Here is a 21,475-nt window from a genome sequence, read left to right on the forward strand (position 1 = left end):
TTTGCAATAACATCTACCACTTTTGTTTAATGATAAACTGCACGTAGCGAGAGTTGCAACATCTCATTTAGGTGTCCTCTTGAGAAATGTCTACACAAGCTGCCAAATGCACTCTCTTGACTGAGTTTATTTTTTTCCAAGTGAAAATCGGCACTCATGTGCTAATAGCTAAATACATGACCCATTTCTCAGTCTTATTTATATAACTCTCCTTTAATTCTTTTAAATGTTGATTGCTGACAGTGATACTATTGGAAAGAAATAACTGGCTTAAATGAGGCATGACTACTCTAGTAAGTCAGATGTTGGGGGGGAAAGGGTAAAAGAGACCAAGTGAAATCTTCTGCCACTGGTACAGCAGTAGTTATGGCAACTCAAGTTTATAATGGAAATTGTTATTTTAAAAGAATTATTTATTAAATATTTAAGCAGTAGAATTTCACAGGAATTTTTTGCCCATAAAGAATCAAGTAGCATATACAGAAGTTGAAATAAATTGTTGTACACAGGAAATTGACGTAATATTATAAACCAGTTAAAAAGCTGATTTGGAGTCATCTCCCACCTCTTTATCTTGCCATTGGCTTCAGAGCCTAAATAAGTCTAGGTCTAGGCAAATTTGTGAGATAAAGTCCATCTTTAGTTCTTTTGCTATCACATTCTCTTCTTTTAGTTTCTCTTAGATCTTACACCCTTTTTAAAAGGAGTATCTTTAACATTTTTATGCTGCAATGGGCTGCTTAAAACTCTCCCATTATAGTATTCTGGTAGAAATGACCTTCTTCAAATCAATTTCATTTGCCAGTGTTTTCATTCAGATTCTCTTTATACTATTAAAGTGCATTATCAGTATCTTTCCCTGATAAATGACCTGATGCAATGGACATTAGTAGCATAAAGTGATATTCTTAGAGTTGATGTGCAGAGCAGGAACAGAGTGCAGTCTAGATTGCAGGGTACTCTTGTCAACCAACCACTTTACCTTTCTTGACTCCCATGAGAAACTCCAATATCCTAAGATGGCTCCCTTTTTACTTAAGCATATTCAAGCTGCATTTATTTGCAATTAAAAGCAACCTAACTAATGTACCTGTAGACCAATCTTCCCTCTGTTGCTGTCATTATTTATCTGAAATGCAAATAGGACCCTATTATTTCTTCCCTACTTATAACCCTTCAGTTAAATGCCTGCACTTAAAGTTTGTGACTTCATGCTACCTACTTCTGTAGGGTACTCTCTGCATATTAAAATTTGGTACAGCTGAACTGCTTGTGGTTCACTGAGCACATTGTGCTGCTGGGCTTCCAAAGGTCTTTGTTCATACTCTTTTCCTTGAAAAAGACCCCCTGTGGTATTTTGTATGATTGCTCTCTTATCTTTTAATAGAAGAAGGCCTTCACTTATTCATTTAACATATTTAATTGACACCACTTTACGCCAGCTGTCATGCAAATAGTTGATGTTATAACAGCATACGTAACTCCCGGTCTTCATGGACCTTCTAATCCAGCTAGCAAGGCAGATGATGAAAACAACATGTGTTGACTGGTGAGTGTGTGGAGGATAGAAGGGGATGGTAAAAGTAGATGCAAAGAGACCAATTTGAAGGCTGCTTTGAAGTCCAAGCAAGGGATGACAGTGGCTCAGCCTTTGGTGCTGGCAATGGGATGAAGAGATAGAGGGTGATCATTGACTAGATGTTGGGAGGGAGTAGAAGTCCGAGATGATTCCCCAGGTTTCTGGCCTAAGCAAGTGGGTATTAATGCCATTTTCTGGGATAGAACAAACTGGAGGATACACATAGTTTGGGGGAAGATGTGTTAGGGAAAATTTTGATTAGGTACGTGGATATACAGTTGGCTCCCTATAGCTGTGGGTTTCACATCCTTGGATTCAACCAACTTTGAATTGAAAGTATTTTTAAAAAATTCTAGAAAATTCCAAATAGCAAAACTTGAATTTGCCAAGCATGGCAACTATTTACATAGCATTTATGTTGTATTTACGTAGCATTACATTGTGTTTACAACTATTTACATAGCATTGACATTGCATTAGATGAAAGTAACCTAGAGATGATTTAAAGTATACCAGAGGATGTGTGTAGCTTATACTACACCATTTTATATAAGGGACTTGAGCATCCTTGGGTTTTAGTATCTGTGGGGATTGTGGAACCAGTCCTCCCAGGATATCGAATGATGACTACTACCCTACAGTACAGAAGAAACCTGAATTTGCAGGCTGCACTGAGTGTTCCTTCTCTGTGCTCTGCACTCCCACAGTGCTTATTCTAACTAAAACTTGTTCATCTAGGAATTCCCAACAGGTAGCACAGAAACTCAACATGGTAAATCCTGAGTAATAATCAATATCATGGAGGAATTTAAATATCTAGTGAGTTTGTCAATCCTGTGTTTAAAATTAAAGACTATGATAGAGTCTATAATTTGTTTCTGCTCATTGAAATCCAGGTAAAATTTGAGCAAATCACTGTCTTGATGAGCAAGCTAATTCATTTATAATTTTACTTGGATTTTTATGCAAATCTGTGAATGATTCCTTTGTATTTAAAACAAAAGAGGCTACTACATAAATATTTTCAACAGAGTGTAGGAGTTAGAAAATCTCACAAACACAAATGGTTTATTAAGCAAGATGGTTTCATTTATTTTAAAAGGAAAACTTGAGCTAAAATTAGAGAAAATTGTCTTCTACCGTGGCTCCATCTACCAAGATTGCAGTAGTTTAAAAAGTCTTATATGATAAACTGGCAAATCATCAATTTCCCAAGAACACTTTCATAAAGAAATACACATCGCTAAAGAGAACCATAGATATTAGAGAGTAATGCTTGTTCAGATTAAAAACAAATACTATTCTGCTTGGAAAGACGAAGAAAGAAAAAGAAAATAAAGAAATCTCACAGGAAACTTGTTCCTGAATTCCATCAATAACCTTAGGCAAACTACTGCCTCTGTTGTTCAATGGAATGAGAAACTCTAGTCACCAGTGTTATAGGTATAGTCATAACTAGTGAACTGTCAGCTAAGTATTCTTACTATTATCGGGAAAAAAGGATATCTAGATTCAGTTAAAAAGAAATCACTTTATAGCAATTTCTTGCTCAGCTATTTTCCAACACTGAAACCAAGTAATTTGTGGAACCAGGTCTGAGTGTTAAAGCTGCAATCATTTTTTTAGAGCATTGCCAGTGGTGGTATATAATTTGTATCATATATAGAGAAAAAGAGAGGCAGAGGTTGATAAAGAGAAAATGAGAGAATAGGGGGAAAGAATAGAAGATGAACGAAAATGAGAATAAGAAAATGAGTCTACTTTTAATAAAATATCTGTTGTAAAACAGTACAGATTGTCGTGCCCAAAATGTACATATTTCTCTTCCACATTTAAAAATAATTTCTCAGTAGAATAGGATCCACAAAGATAGAATGTGTTAATATTCATAGCCTGTGTTAAACTTCATTAAAAGTTTCTAATAATGCTGTTTCTATATAGTCTCTAATAAGCTAGACTCTAATGAAGAAGACTGCCAATTTGAATAAAAAGTTATATTTAAATTGGATCCTATGGGCTTGAAGTTTTCAGGAGCATATTGTAGCACTAATTAATATTAGATAATCTAATAGATTCTACTTGGGGGAAAATGTATCATTTTGGTTTTCATGAATTTCTTTTTAGGTGGATCTGGAAAGTCAAGAAATAGGAAATTTTGTGAAACTAATTGTAACAGGCAGAACAATTCTACTCCTTCCCCGCCATCTCCGCCAAATGCCCACATCCTAATGCTTAGAATTTGTGAATGTTATGCTACATAGCAAGGGCGAATTAAATTGCTGATTGGAATTTGTCCTGGATTATCCTGGCGGGCCCAATGTAATCACAAGGCTCCTCTGAATACAGAAGAACAAGGCAGAAAGTTGCAGTCAAAGAAAGATGGGAGAGGGGTAAAGCAGAGATCGGAGTGATGTGATTGCTGGCTTTGAAGATGGAAAGGGGCCATGAGCCCTTAGGTGCTGGAAACCTCTAGATGCTGGAAACAGTAAGAAAACAGGCAAGGGTGTTCACATTTCCAGCTCTTGAGGATTTTTCCATTTTTTCTTTTATTCCTGTACTGTTGTAGCTTTTTTTTTTTTCTTTGGTTTTTTGGTTTTCTTTGTTTGTATGTATGTATTTATTTAATTGGCTGTGTTACATCTTTTTTTGCTGTGTGCTGGCCTTCTTTGGTTGCACTGAGTGGGGGCTACTCTTGATTGTGGTGCGCGGGCTCCTCATTGCCATGGCTTCTTTTGTTGCGGAGCACGGGCTCTAGGCGTGTGGACTTCAGTAGTTGCAGTACATGGGCTCAGTAGTTGTGGCTCACGGGCTCTAAAGCGCAGGCTCAATAGCTGTGGCCCACGGGCTTAGTTGCTCCGCAGCATGTGGGATCTTCCTGGAGCAGGGATCGAACCCGTGTCCCCTGCATTGGCAGGTGTATTCTTAACCACTGCGCCACCTAGGAAGCCCTGTTGTGGCTTCTTGAATTTTGAGGCTCTGTTATGATATACATACAGACTCTTAATTATCTTTCTGATATATTTTCTCTTTTACTGGTATGTCCCTTATGTAATATTTTGTCTTGAAGTCTCTTTTGTCTAATATTAATATAGCCTTGACAGCTTTGTTATACTTTTTACATGGTATATCTTTTCCCATGTTTTTATTTTGAAACTATTTGTGTCTTTGTAAAGTGAATCTCTTGAAAAAGGCATATAGTTGCATCTTTTTTATTAAGATTTATTTCTACCTTTTGGCGTGTTTAGTTCATTTATGTTTAATGTTATTCATATAATTGAATTGATCATCTTATTGTTTTATGTGCTTGAATGTTTTCCATTTATCTCTTCTGTATTTTGTTCCTTTCTTCTTGCCTCTTTTGCATCAAATGAATATTTTATTAATTTTTTTGAAGTTTCTTAGCTTTAATTTTCAGTGGTTGCTCTAGGACTAACAATACTCACCTTTAATTGAAGTTTATTGGTCTTATATCTGACACCTCACACTTTATTTTACAATTCTCATTTCACATCTGATAGTTTTTATTTCCTACTTTCCACTTCATATTTTCATTACCATTTCGCATAGTTTAAAAACTTATACAGTATAATACCAGTTATCCATCCCATCCTTTGTGCTTTGTCATTCTTCATATTTCTTTATTTTATAAAGCTTTCTTTCAAAGCTACTCTTTTTGCCTTATATTTTATTTAGCCCTTTAAACATGTTTTCCTATGAACTTCTGATAAGTTGTTACCGGTCACTGTTATCATTGCTATTCTGAATGTGGTATGTCTTTTTTTTCTCCAATTGCTTTTCTTTTTTTGAGCTCTTTATTGGAATATAATTGCTTTACACTCTTGTACCAGCTTTCGAGGTACACCAAAGTCAATCAGCTGTATTTATACACATATCCCCACATCCCCTCCCTCTATCTCCAGTTGCTTTTAAGATTAGCATTTTACCTTTGGTTTTCAATAATTATCCTCTGATGAGCACGGTGTGGTTCCTTTTTTTTTTTTTTTTCTCTATCTTGATAATGGTTCATTGAGCTTCTTGTTTCTGTAACTCAGTGTTTTTCATCAAATTTGTGAAAGATTCAGACATTACTTTTGAAGGACTTTTCAGCCTCATTCTCATCCTCTTCAGAACTGTAATTACACGTGCTCCCAGTGGTGTAGTAGACTATGTATTATCTCACATCCCTGAGGTTCTACTCAGCTTCTCTAACCTATGTTCTTTCTGCTCGTCAGTTTGGATAATTACTGTTCATGAGTCTCAGGTTCATTATTCCTGTATCTCCAATCTCATTCAATAAATTTAGCAGTTTTCAGTTTTAGAATTTCTATTTGATTTTCTTAGTTTCTGTTTTGCTACTGAACTTCTGTTTACTCAAGACCATATTTGCTTTTAATTCTTTAAAGATATTATCCTTTAAATCTTTCTCCATATTAATAAAAGCTGCTTTGTTTATAGTCTTTGTCTACTAAATACTATGTTTGGGCCATCTCAGAGTTGATTTCTATTGATTGTTATTTTTTTTTTCAATCTGAATTAGCAGCGACATTTGTTTCTCTTCAAGTGTAGGTATTTTTTCACTATGCACTGGACATTATTGAAGTTACAACCCTGTATTCCGTTATACTCCTGTAAAAGTTTGAATTTTGCTCCAGTCAGAACTTCAGTTACTGGCCAAACATCTTAAACTTGTGTGAACTTAATACTTTCTTTACTTAAGGTGGGATGTGTGCAGAGCACAAAGTGTTTCTCAAGCCCTTGTAACTTGGAGGGGCTTAACCCTTCCAGACTCTATTATTCTTGTAAGGATTTGGATTTTAGGCTTTGTACAGGTGTCTGGAGTAGGCCTTACTCTACAGTGAGGTCTCTACTTCCAAGGTGTAGTCTGTTTAGTGTCTTAGCTGGGTACTTTTGTGTTTCAAAAGGTGATAATGAGGTTTTCTTATTATCAGGATGGGACCTCTAAAGCCTTCCAGCATGCTTGACCTCCAGTCTCTTTTCCTTTCTCAATACCTTACTAGCCACTTTTTGGTAAGCCATATATATATAAACTTAAATTTTAAAGCAAAATTCAAGTTATATGTATATATAGTTTATATGTATATATGTTTAAAACAAAATTACTGAGATGTAATTTAAATTCCATAATGTTTACCTGTTTATGATATAAAATTGAGTGGCTTTTGGTATATTTAGAGTGAGATAACCAGCACGCTATCTAATCTTGGAGCATTTTCATCCCTTCAAGAATAAGCACTACTGGGCTTCCCTGGTGGTGCAGTGGTTAAGAATCTGCCTGCCAGTGCAGGCGACATGGGTTCGATCCTTGGGCTGGAAAGATCTCACATGCCTTGGAACAACTAAGCCCGTGTGCCACAACTACTGAAGCCTGTGCACCTAGAGCCCGTGCTCCTAACTGAGAAGCCTGTGCACCGCAAGGAAGAGTAGGCCCCGCTCGCCACAACTAGAGAAAGCTTGTGAGCAGCAACAAAGACCCAATGCAGCCAATGAATAAATAAAGAATTAAAAAAAAAAAAAAAGAATAAGCGCTACAGTTCTCTTTTGGCATGATAGTATAAGGAGCGCCATGGACTTGCTCCCCAAAGAAACTGGTGGAAGTCCCTGGAAATGTTTCTAAGGGCATGTAGCAAATGAAAGACTTATTCAAGAAGATCGACTAAACTTGATAAGAAAAGTGACAATCTGTGGTATCTGAGCCAGGACCTACTCACTCACTCGTAGCTCCAGCTCAGCAAGACAAGTATAACTAAGTACTCAGGGCTTCCTTTCACCCCATCTCCCAGTTAGAGGGCTATCTTCTTGAGAGGGGCAGGATGCCAGAATTTCTCCCTGTGCTTTTACTTACCTGTTGCTGGGGCTAAGTGACCTAAAAAATAGGTGCCCTTTTTCCTCCCAGCCCCCATCTGTGGGATGTACACCCTACCATGGGCAGGCGTTACTGATTGTCCTTGCTTTGGCTTGTGGGCAGGAGCTCTAGGACAAGGGAGACAAGGCAAGGAGATCTGGGGCTGATGCCTACTCCCTCCACTGGGCGCTCAGCTCAGCTGACACGCTACACTTTCTACTTCACTGTTAATTTCCTAGATGAAAGTAGGGGATCATTTTCATGATCTTAAATTTGGCAATGGATTCTTATATATGACACCAGAAGGATGAACAACAAAAGAAAACACAGATAAATGGACTTTGTCAAAATTAGTATCCTTTTGAAGTGCAATTGTTTTTATTAAGAAAGCGAAACGACAACCCACAAAGTAGAAAAAAATATTCACAAATCATATCTGATAAGGGTCTTATATCCAGGGTATTCCTGGTGGTCAAAGTAGTTAGGACTTGGTGCTTTCACTGCTGAGGGCCTGCATCGGGGAACTAAGATTCCACAAGCCATGCAGCACAGCCTTTAGAAAGAAGAAAAAAGTCTTTGTATCCAAAATACATAAAGAACTCTTACAACTCAATAACAGTGACAATCCAATTAAAACTGGTAAAAGATCTGAATAGACATTTCTCCAAGAAAGGTATACAAATGACTAATAAGCATACAAAATATGCTTGACCTCATTAGTCATCAGGGAAATGCAAACCAAAACCGCAGTGAGGTACCACTTCATACCCACTAGAATGACTATTCTCAGTCAGGTAATAATGTGTTCTTGAGGAGGTAGAGAAATTTGAACCCTCATAAATAGCCTGTGGGGGATGTGAAATAGTGCAGCCACTTTGAAAAATCATCTGTAAGTTTCTCAGATGGTTAAACTTACCATATGACCCAGCAATTCTACTCTTAGATTTCTACTCAAGAGAAATGAAGCCATTTGTTCACAAGAAAACGTAAATGTTTATAGCAGCACTATCCACATTAGCCAAATGGTGGAAAAAACTCAACTGTCCATCAGCCTATGAATGGGTAAACAGAATGCTATCTATCCTCGCAGGTTACTGGGAAGGAAATGCGGATACATGGATTAACCTTGAGACCATTATGCTAAGTGAAAGAAGCAAGTCATGAAAGAACACATGTTATATGATTCTTTTTATATGACATTCAGAATAGGCAAATCTATGGAGACAAAGTAGATTAGTGGTTGCCTAGGTCTGGGGGAATGGGGGATCTGTGTGGTGATAGGTAAAGGCTATAGCATTTCTTTTTGAGGTGATGAAAATGTTTTAAAATTGGCTGTGGTGACGCTTGCATATATCTGTGAATGTGCTAAAACTTTAAACGGATAAATTACATAATATGTGAATTATTTCAGTAAAGCAGATATTATTGAAAAAAAAAATCTTACCCATTAGCAAGCCTCATATGTCTTTGCCCTGTGCACGCACAGCCCCGTCTTCGGTGTAGGATCTATGGGGAAGCTAAGTGCCCTAAGCATATTTCCTGCTCCCACACAGTTTCTTCCCCTCTGGTACCCTACTCTGCAAATTCCACTTGTTTAAGCTGCCCTAAATTCTAATCTCTGCCTCATCAGCTCACTGTGCTCTGCTTTTGGATTCCAGCATGATACACTGAGGTCAGGACATTTTCAAATAGAGAATCAAGGTAACCTTGGGGCTCACCTTTGTGAGTTACCTTACACAGAGGGGTCTCAAACTTACTTACTGTCCAATGCCTGAAAACAAGTACTTCATTAATGCTTTCTTGCAGCATGAACTCTAGTATGGTACTTGGCTTTCCTGCTATTCCTTTATACCCAGAAGTGAAAATACTCTAAATGTATAAATGCAATTACTAATAAAATATAAAAAACTTTGCCTATAAATGTTAATAATAATTACTCAAGAACTTTATTGGCACGTTCTAAAATTTTAAAATGACTAGACTTTAATTTTTAAATATTTCTACTCAACTTCCCTGTAACTTTGTGTAATTTTTTCTTTTTACATGTTTTGAAAGTCCATTTTAATGCTAAGGTGGAAATTAATCTTAGTATTGGAAAGATCAAGTGTTTGAGAAAACCAAATTAAATTTTCTGTAATTTTATTGAAGAGAACAAAATAATGTTTTGAACTAATTAACTTTATTGTAGTCTTGAATAATGCCTTTATTTCTTTGCTTTGCTGAACAGATGTCTTGACTCTGAGTATCGGGTATAAACCTTAGTCTAATAGCTTCATATATTCACCATTTTAATTGTTTTTATTAACTATTCCAATGAACACTTCATTATTTTAAGTCTGTTTCTCCAGTGCATTTAATGAGTACAATTAGTGTTTGAAATTTAAGCTTAATATTATTTGTGTGTGTGTATACATATGTATATATACTATATAATATATATTTTTTGGACGTTTACCTTCTAGGAGTATTCACATGCAAATTCATCAGGTGAAGTCAAGATGATCTTTCACAGGAAAACAAGACTCTTAGGATGGGTAATCTAATCAGCACTTGTGATATTATAGGGAATTAAAAAAAATTAAACCATACAAAATTGTCAAATTGTTTTCACATTGCTCTCATTCTTGAGAGTTTAATTAGTGCTAGTCAGACATCGTTTTGATTGAATTTGATTGGATACGTCAAATTGCTGCCTAGTTCAGTCAAGCCACCATTTGGAACGCTCACATATGTGACTAAGAGAGAAAAGGATCTGATGAACTCAGTTTGATGTCATATCTGAACTCTAATTGAGTTGGGGATAAAAAACACTAGCAAAGAAAAATTGTTTTCTAGTCACAGAAAAAAATTTATTCTCATTCTATGCCTAATCAAGTTTCTTTTAAAAAATGGAATCTGATACCTATTAGAAAGTTTACTTTGGACTTTAACGTCAGATGTGGAGACTTTAAACAGGAGGTTAATGTGTAATGAATACATATTTCTCCCTTTCCTGTTTCAAAATACTGCCATGTGAGTTCTAAATGAGGATTCACTCTGAAAAATGGAGTCCAGTTAAATGTAAAGGGATACAGCACAATTTAAACCGTGGCTATTTCTGTTATTCTATTTTTTTGTCATCTTACCTCTGATATCTGGGAATCTACTGCATCCCCACAAAGAAAATTTGGTATAAAGTCACAGCTCTTAAAAAGTTTTTTTGAAAATATTGATGAATATAGATAAATGCTAATGTGAATAATATTATATGCACTTCAATATTGCTTTAGTTTATAAATTGCTTTCCTATACTTTTTATTTCCTTTGTTCTAGACAGCAATTTATGCATTGATAGGCAGAACATTAATTTTACAAACAAGAAAGTTGACTTAGTACCAATGGTACTTGAAATTTTTAAAGATTAGAATTCAGAACCTGATTGTAAGACCAGAGTACTTCCCACTAATTGAATTAGTCCAGATCATCACCATTGGTAGACAAGGTAAATGGCTTTCTCCTGATGGAGTAAGTAATGTCTTAGAACCGTGAAAAGAGCTTGAACTTTGGTGTTAGACAAAGATTTGTATGTAAGCTTTACCTATTAACTGTGATTAATACAATAATGAGTTCAATGAAAAATTTTAAATGGAAAAAGTTTACTTAAAGCACCTAGCCAAACATAAACATTCAATTCAAAACACACACAAACATAATAACTTTAAAAAATTTTTAAAAAAATTTTTACAATACCTCATTTTTCTCAATCATGGCTAATTCATGAGAGTTAAATTTCTTGGTTTTACAAATGTTGACTGATATAACAAATGGGAAGAAATAAAATAAACCCTCCCTTTTTAAAACATAACTCTAGCCTAATCTGTAGTCATTTGGCATAAGTATACTAACACATTGTTCATAGCATATTCTTTGTTATATTGTTAATTATAGTATTTTGACTAGCATTAGCAACACATTCATTCATTCATTCACATTTTTGTTTATCCAGGCACTGTTCTAAGAATTGGGGGTAAGGTAATGAAAATGCAGTCAAAAATATTTGCCCTAATGGAATGTAATTCTGGGGGGATAGAATTGTATGTTAAGTAGTGATAATCACTTTCTAATGCAAAAGTTTTTAGTGGACCCTCTTTATGCAGGTAATTTACACTAGGAGAAATCTGATAAGCCCATGTTCTTCTAAACTGCGTGTGGCATATCTGTTTTGCTATTCATAGTCCTCTAATACATACGATTATATACTTTTTAATTTTAAGGATATTTGAGCTTCTGTTGCCCAAAGAAAATTGTTGTATAATGTGAAGCCCATCCCAGTATTTTTTAAAAAGTTTTGTACATTTTTATATTCGACTTGTGATTCTGCTGTATTCATTTTTATCCTTCTAGTCAATAAAAAATTTTTAACTTAATCACAAAAGTAAAAAGTGGAACAGCTACAGGAAATTAAAAAAAATAAAGCACCGCATGGATTTTGCGACATATAGATCAGGGAATAAGCACAGGGAAAGTAAATAAACATTAGATGAAGAAACTCCTCTTTTTGTGGGGGCGATTGCTAAAAATAAAAAATGATTACCGTTTTCCTTTATTACCTTTTTTTTCCTCTTTTGTATTGCCTTCATGATATATCACCTAAGATGCATACAAATGCTTAAGAATTTAAGTTTGCTTTTCCAAGGTTGTCTAAAAGAAGGATGGTTAGTTCTTATATATGTATCGGTAGGCAGAACATTATAAATTCTACAAATAAGGAATCTGGGATTCTTACGAAGAAGATGAATGTTTTTTATAGTATAACTGGAGAAGTGGTGAGGATATTTTCAAGGAGAATTTTCCTTTTAATTATCAACTCTTGTTTTGGGTCATTCTTAAATGTATTCCAAGGTTGTCAAATTTAATAAAATCTATTTGCATTTAAATAAAAATCTCAAAGAAATAGCTAAAATATTCCCAAGACTGTACCGGCACTTATTAGTAATATCTGTTTCTACCCTATAGTTCCTGTGGTCCCAGTGTTTGCTCAGCAACCTGGGTTGGCTAGATTAATTAATAAAAATGGTTTTCCCCAGTCTTTTTGGAGGAAAGGGATCAATGTCATTACAAATAGTCAGTAGATCGCTAAGCATACAACTAAAAATCATTTACATGGAGTGAGCTTTGCTACGCACTATGAGGAAACATGGGTTTCCTCATTTAATCTTTATGACAGCACATAAAATATATATCATCACTCTGTTTAGATGAGAAAACTGAGCCTTAGAGATTTCTAGTAAGTAGAATCTGAATTTAAAATCAAGCATTTTGATCCAGAGTCACCCCTGATCCAGTGCTCTACTATCAGCAGGAACATATATTTTCCATGCTACTCTTTTTTGAGTTATATTCAGTACTCTTCTGGCTGTTGAAGTGCAATTTTATTTAAAAGAACTAAATTAAGAATAGTATTTGGGTGGAAGATGTTGATAAAATTTTTTATAGTAAAAAAGGGGCTTTATACTTGAAAAAGTTGGGAGCCATAAGATTAGAAGTTTGCAATATTGATTTTGGGGTCATTGGCTTAAGAGTTAAGCCTGTTAAGCACTAGTTCATAAAAAATTCTTCATGGCTGTAGTTTCACCATAACTAGCCATTTTTCTGCTTCAGGGTTTCTCTGCCACATCTGCATGGAACACTTGCAAAAGCTCTGTCATTCTGATGAATGCTCAGAGCTGGAAGGGTGAGAGTTACCACCCCATGAGATAAGCTTAGACAATAGGATAGGAGTTGTAGGTAAATGCTACTCTTTTCCATCCACAGGCAGAGAATTTTAAGGTTCTAAATGGTTCCTTGGAGGGAGCCATTCTCAGAGCATGAACACATCCCAAAATAAAGTACATGTATGCAAGCCTTGTCTCAGTCTCTGCTTATAGGGGAAACCCAGGCTGGGATAGTTGGTACTATAATAGCTCTGGTAGTATTTTTCTAGTAGACATCAAGATGGGGTTCTGCAAGTGGTAATTCACTGGTCACAGTGATTAGACCCTGTTGCTGGTGGTAGGCGGTATAACCCTTGGCATGCAGTAGCATCAGTATAATTAAGACTTTCACGATTAGGAAGTACAGAAGATAGGAAGTCATTGGCTTACACAGTAACAGCATTGTGTAACATTGTGCCAATTACTGTGGAGTTGGCTGGGTTTTCTTAACTGCTTTAGAAACTTTGAAGAAAACAGGCTCAGTTTTGCCACTTATCAATTCAAACCATGATGTGAAATTCAGGAAGCTTCCGTGGCAGTGTTTAGAACTGTATCTCCTGTAGTCATTGCACAGTCACTATCTTGTCCTGATATTGTATTAACTCTCGTATTCCTTCTAACGTGCCTGAAAACCATGAGCTTTTGACATTCTGCAGAATGTCATACTAGATCACTGTATTCCTGGCATCAAGCTAATTGGGTATGTTGAATAGGAACTAGGATATACTCTGATATCTCAGTAGGACACGAGTTGTAGAGGGTGAGAGAGAAACTCTAGGAAGATTCAGGGGGCCTGTCATATGGGCAAAGTGTTTGGATGTCTTATAAAAATGAGACTCTGCACTCGTTAATCTTTTGGCTTCTGCAAGTAGCACATAAAGCACTTGGGAATACTTCTGACCTATTTATTAGTGATATGAACATTGACTGTGTTTGAATGGCGCCAGAGCAAGAGAGTTTGAAAAGCTTATGAGCACACCACTGGTTTGGGCGTCTGAATGCAGCATATGCATTGAAACAATGGTTTATCTGTTATGAGATATGGTGCTGTGTCCTCAATAATTGGAACACATGGGAATGGAAACCAAAGGTTATAGGGAGGATTGGATCCTCTCACCATTACTCCAAGTGACCCTCTTTTGGAATTTGTGCTTCCTGTTCTGGGCTCTGTTGGAATAGAGGGCCTGCATCCTATCAGGGAAATACTTCTACCAGAAGTAAGGATTCAAATGACCTGAAGCTCCATTACTGCCTCATCATTTAACTGCTAATGTTGTTGAACCATCAGACAAATACAAGAGTTGCTGTTTGGCTGGGGATGATTGATCCTAATTACATATGATGGAGATGTAGTCCTCATCTCCACTGTTAACATCTGGAATCCAGGAGACTATCCTGGTGCTTCTATGTTCAGTATGACTATAGATAGGTAACTGCAGCAACCATGGTTAAACCATAGTACAGTAACTCAAGGTGATCTGTATTATCCCACCAAGCAAAAAATCTCGAGCTACTGAGTTGCTGCCTAAGGATTATGGAAATCTAAAATGCATGGTGGAGGGCTTCCTAGGTGGCGCAGTGGTGAAGAATCTGCCTGCCAACGTAGGTGACATGGGTTCGATCCCTGGGCTGGGAAGATCCCACATGCCACGGAGCAAACTAAGCCCATGAACCACAACTACTGAGCCTGTGCTCTAGAGCCCGCAAACCACAACTATTGAGCCCATGCGCCTAGAGCCTGTGCTCCACAACAAGAGAGGCTATGGCAGCGAGAAGCCCATGCACTGCACCGAAGAGTAGCCCCCACTATCCACAACTAGAGAAAGCCCGTGCAACAACCAAGACCCAATGCAGCAAATAAATAAATAAATGAAATTAATAAAAAAAAAAACCCTCACAATTCATTGAGAATGAGTTGGGAGATTGGGATTACCATATGTACATTGCTAATAAGAAAAAAAACCAAATTGTACACTAAATATATGCAGTTTATTGTATGTCAATTGTATCTCAATAAAAGCTCTTAAAGAAAAAATTATAAAAAAATAGTCACATTTAAAATAAAATGAAATGCATGGTGGAGAAGAGAAATAATGAATACCTATGTTAGTCTTGGGGTGAGTTGCGACAGTAGGTGCTCTTGCTTGTTTTTCTGTAACTTATTGCATTTAACGTGAACACAAGTAGATCTGAGCGGTACAACTGGTAGACTATGTTAGGTAACTCCTGTCCTCTGCTTCGCAGTCCCTCAGCCCACCTTCCTATTTCAACTATTGCAGTGGCAATCTACCACTTAGAAGTATAACTTGATAGCAGCTTGTCTCAGCTGGACTGCATACCTCTTTTTGTCCTGGTGTTTTTCTACAAACTGGTATAGAAAGTTGGCAAGAACCAGCTCAGCCGTTCCAAACCATGCACCAACCAGGAAGTGTGAGAGAGTTATCACCATGGGGGCAATTTCTTGGCTAATGAATTCAGAAGCAGGTGGGTAAACACTTTTAAAAAAATCACTTATATGGGCAATTCTGAGATACATTTTATCTAGTTCCTGTGAGGCTTCCCAGTATGTCTGAGCCTCACAGACACTCAGCTTGCCAACAATTCTAGAACTGCCTTTCCCTCCTTCCCTGTATTCTTCCCAGTCTCCTCCTATTTCTAGGATTACTTAACAAAATAAATGACTTACAGGCATATGCTCAACTCAGGTTCTGCTTTTTTGGGGGGAGGATAATGGCTCCCCCCAAAAAAGGACATGGCTCTTTGAAGGAAGGAATGGTTATGTGACATCTTTGGCCATGCTTGGAAGCACTTGAGCTCCTTTGTGCAATTAATTATTCCTGTTCTTTCTTAGTTGTGGTGATTGTATAAACTTGGGTTGATATGAAGCCATCCGGAATGTGGAGCCACTGTAAGGAAGCTAGCTGCTCTGCAAGAGTGAAAACTGGTCCTTTTGTTTAGTTATGCCATAAACCTTTTGGAGTTTGTTAGTGAAGCATAACCTAGCTGATTCTGGCTAGTTATGGTTTAAATAACAATGAATGAAACAGGGAACAAATGAAGACGGACCATAGTAGCACTAATATCTCCTCTCTCCACCCTTCCTTCATATTTAGGAAAAAGGGGTCTAAATTTTAGTTTCTTTCTATTACGAGTTATTCCAAATATGTTGAGAGGTACAGAAAATTACCCAATTAAAATCCATGTACATGTCTCATAAGAAGTTGTGATCAGGGAGAAGTGCTTCATTCTCTTACCTGTGAGGTAACTAGCATCATAATTTTTTTGGCATTTTTTTTACTCCAATGAATATCAGTATTCTGAATGATTCACTGGTGATGTTGTTTTGCATGCTTCTGTACTTAAATACTGGCAACACTGTAGGCTACTTTGTGCAACATACCTCTTGTTCCTGCAAAAACAATGCTTTTGGGACTCGAGTTTACGCTAGTAACCCTGCTGCATTCATTTTCATAGCTGTGTAGCAGGTCCATGAATGAGCCATATTTTATTACCCATTTTCCTGTCCATAGATGTTCAGGTTGTTGAGAGAATTGAGCAAAGGTCTGAGCTGTTCTTATACCTTTTCTCTTGCTCCCCGTGGAAAGTAAAGAGCTTTGTGGTTTATGCCCATTTAGGAGGATTACACTATTTACCTCTGTGAGAGCTGCTCATGTGACCTATTGGGGCAGAGGCCAAATGCTGTTGAGGTCTGAGTTAGCAGAAGATGAGGGATAGAGAAGGGCTTGACAAGAGCCATTAAAAGTCTCTCAGAGTTAACTGTTTTGTGGGGTTTGAAAATGGATGTATCTTTTAAGAGAACAATTGGCCAAATATCAGGGGAGGCTCCCTTCTGTTTATTGTTTTCATAAAGTACCAACTACATTTTGGAAAGTTTAGAACTCTAAGACACATCTGTTAGATGGGTTTGTAACTGTTTTTATTTTCCATTTAAGATAACATTAAATAATACATTATTTCCATTGAGTTCTCAGGGCTATGTTGTAAGGTCTCTTTAAACTGTTTTAATTGAGGATAAATGGAAATTCCTAACTTCCTTTGCCAGTCTTAGGACAAAAGAATGGAAATAAGTTTGTATTTCATCAAACCGTGTGGACATGGCCTGGTCAGTGTTCCTCAAGATGTGACCAATCTTCATGTTTTATGTCCATATGGGAAGAAATGACTTCTATTACATATTTTCTTTTTCTTATCTGGGATACTAATAGGTGGACTTCATTTGTTTCATGATATACCTGATAAGGAAGTAAGCATAGAGATAGTCCCATGATACAAGGCAAAATATAAAGACTGGAGACTACCTCATATGTTTTCTTTCTCTCTTTGGTAACCCTACATAAATGATCTCCTGCGAGTAAAAGGACCTAAGGCTTGCTAGAACCAACACACTTATTACCAAGGCTATAAGTTCATAGATGAAGCCATTTGTTACATGGCGACATGGCAAATGGCCAGGAAACCCCCATTTCCTGCCCCCTCCCATATTGTCATGAGTTTCTGGACACTTAGGAATTGCTTGTTCTTTTTATGTACAAGTTAAAGGTACATAAAAAGAATAGTAATGTCTTTTGAACAGTGAGGAAGGGGAGGGGAAATACGTTGTGGCGCTTATAACAGAGGAGGTAGAAAGAACTAGGAAATATCGATAGATGTCTTCCCCTCAGAAACTGAGAAAGGTTCTCAGGTTATATAGGACACTTGACTTGTGAGATTCAGCAATCTGTTTCTATACAGTACTTCTGGGAAGTAGCAGAACCTCAGATGAGATTGAAAGGTGCTTACAAGGGACCTGATTTCCCTATTTGACAAAGATCATGGCACTCAAGATACCCAGTGAAACAGCAATGTTTCTTTCATAGTGACCATAGAGCTTTTCAAGTGTAGATGAATGAAAGACGCTTGTTGAATGTTTTGGAATAAATAAGACCCTGGGGTTCTTACATAACCTTAGTTTGGAGGGCCCTTCTCTACAATGAGATTCAAGTTTTTGCTGGTCAATAGTGTGGAAATCTAGAACAGATTTAATTAAGATTTAGAGAAATAAAATATATCATCATTTGTCTCAGAGCTGAGGAATAAATTTCATACCTGCTGTAGTGGAAAAAAATAGATATAATAAACATGACAATGAAAAGCTGAATATGTACTCCAAAACTATGAGAAAGAGTAAAACTAATGAGCCTTATTCCACTAGACTCTAGCTAATTGATCAGGTTGGCACAACCTATGATTATGATGGTATAGTAGAGCATATATTTTTTAAAAAGCTATCAACAAATCCTGTTGTTTCTGTTACCAAGTCCAAGCTCCCTCTGCTCGCCACACAACAGGCCAGTGAATTGGAAATGAGGTGTTAAGGCAAGGAATATGACTTTATTCAGAAAGCTGGCAGACCAAGAAAACAGCAGACTAGTGTCTCCTAAAAACCATCTTTCTTCTATAGAATCAGAGAGGGAGAGGCAGGGAAGTAAAGTAAAAAGGGTTATCAGTCTTGCAAAACATCTGGAATGACTAGCCTTGGGGAAGGAATGTGTTAGTTTCACAAGTGGGTAGGGTTCCCTGAGGCAGGCCATTGTATATGATTAAAGCAATAAAAAGCAAAGGTTAAAGCCAAAGCATCAGATCCAACATGGAGTCCAATTTAGCTCTTCTCTGTTGCATTTCTACTTCTGATATGATCATTAGTATAATAATGGCAATGGATAACCTTTAAGTGCTTTCTCTGTACCAAGCATGCTTCAAAACACTTTACATGCATTATCTCATTTAACCCTAATAGATGTGTTATGAGGAAGAGTATGGTAGTATCCCAATCTTTTAGAAGACAAAATTGAGTCTCTGAGAAAAACTTGCTCATCTCTATTCATTGCCCTTTGTATCCTTTGCTATTACCTTAATCTAGGCCCAGTCATTTATTTGGTTAGTACAATAGCCTCCTAATGGCTTCCCTGTATACCCTCTTGCCTAACTTCTTTCCATTTCCCATAGGACAACCAGAAAATTTTTAGAAATTTCATTGGATTCTACCCCTTTTCTGCTCCTTCAAGGACTTCTCATTGTTTTCCTTTACAATGATGGTCTGGACTCAGTTTATAACTCCAGGGTATATCATTAGTATATAGTCCCTAGTATGTAGTCATTCTGTAGTATTTCTGCCTTTGCTTGCTAATTTTCAACGAAACTAGTCTTTTGATTCTGAAGGTATAGAGTACTTTATCATATCCATATCATTTAAAAAAATGTTTTGCCTTCTAAGTAATCTTAAATAACATAAGGGTAGGTGAATCAAGAAAAAAAGACACATGAAATAAAAAAATTTTTGAGAAAAATGAAAATAGGGTCATTTTGTTACCCCCAAAACTGGATTCCCCTCTTGGTGGGTGTTGAGCCAAAAGACACAACCAAGCCAAAGAGTGGGAGAAGGATTTATTGCTTCCAGCAAGTAAGGAGACCATCAGGGGTGCTGTTCCAGGGAAGCAGTGTTTCCTGGAACAGCAAAATTGGGGAAGTTTTAAGCTAAGGGTTTATACACATTCATGAAGAGACATGGGTGGTGTATGCTCATTCACAAAGAGGCTTGAGTAGAGAAGAATTCAGCATAGAATTGGGGCAAAGGTTGACAGAGTCCTAGCTTTAGTTTATTGAAGTCAGGAGGGTCAGAAAAGGTCACTGTCATCATTCTTTAAGTTCCATCAGTCTGGGGTCTCAGTGTGTAGTTACCATCCTTTACTTGGGTGGGGGCCTTTGTTCCTTTGGAACTCAAAGATATGTATCAGATTTTGATGTGTATCACTTGAGAAACTAGGACTCTATTTTATCACTAAACTATTATTTCTTCACCACTTTTCCTTTGTTCCTGCTCTTAAAATTATTAATTACTGAGACCTCTTCAAGGGCAAGCATTGTGGCCAGCCTTAGATCACAAAATGACCTAGGCCAAAAATGACTTCTCCTATGTCAAGAAAGCCATGCCTAATTCTCTTTTGCTGAGGACCCAATACTCTATCTGCTTACAATTTAGGAAACAGTAGTGTAAATTCAGACAGTTGCATTTTAAGAGATCCTTACCTCTTCTGAGGATTAACTTTTTGCATAGATAAGAAATGTCAGAATGGCAGAAGGGAGATTTGCAAAAGGGGAATTAACAACTTGAGACAGGGATGAAACCAAACATGACCTTGTGTATCCCTCGTTTCTTATAGGAAACAGAATCCAGCCTCCACAACTTTTCCTGTATTCCAAAGGGCAGATTTGATAGATTGCTAATCAGGGAAGGGAGGGGATGCAGAGATGGGAGTAGCTGGCCAAGAAACAATAGCTCAGCCTTGGGGCAGGGTCCTGGTTCTGCCTAAAGTTATACACATAGCAATATTTTTTGAGCTCTTTATAGAACTCAAACCCCCAATAAATAGAATATGAAGCAATCCTCATTCCTGAGAGAAGGTCATGGTTCCATAGCCTCCAGAACCAGAAAGCTAATTTGGAGACAACCTGAGGCCAGACCAAAGGATTGCAGCCCTGCACATACCCTAATCTTATCAGTAACCCCACCCTTGACCATTGCTATGAAAGTCCTCATCAAATCCTCCTGGGTTGGGACATACAATTTTGAGAGACTTGAGCCCACTGTGTCCCTCTTTGCATGGCAAAAGCAATAAAGCTATTCTTTTGTACTTCACCCAAAAAACGGTCTCTCTGAGATTCAATTCAGCACCGATGCACAGAGGTCAAGCTTTCAGCATCAAGGACAGCTAAGTAGAAAGTTGTTGAGTTGTCAATATTATAAACTGTTATCTTATTAAACTAGCATAAAACAGATCCATTTTCTATCCTGTTAATTGCTATAGGATATGGTTACTAATCTAAAAGCAAATGTTACAAATGCTTAAAAAGACTGCGTTGTTTTTTTCAAGTATCTTTCAAGTGAATGTAAAGATAAGATGATGGAAAATGGCCAACAGTCACTTCACTGAATATTCAGTGTTTAAAATGCTGATGAGGAAATCTTTCAACAGACTGTACACAGGACAGTTTACATGTTAATTGTATGGCTAAGAGGAAGCCAACTCAACCCATTTAGGTGTTAACAGAAAGCATTCTTTGTTTCATTTTATTCTTTTTTAAAAGAGAATAAAATATGTGTTCGATTGCATTTATTTCACACAATGCATGGAAGACTTTATCTTCTGTCTCTACAAAGGCATTGCGGATAACTCAAGAGGGTGTCTTACATATGAGCAGGAAAAATGATCCAGCAAATGGACCTATTAAAACTTTTAGCAT

The sequence above is a fragment of the Hippopotamus amphibius genome, chromosome 3 (genome assembly GCF_030028045.1).
Source record: "Hippopotamus amphibius kiboko isolate mHipAmp2 chromosome 3, mHipAmp2.hap2, whole genome shotgun sequence".
In the NCBI taxonomy this organism is placed as follows: Eukaryota; Metazoa; Chordata; class Mammalia; order Artiodactyla; family Hippopotamidae; genus Hippopotamus; species Hippopotamus amphibius.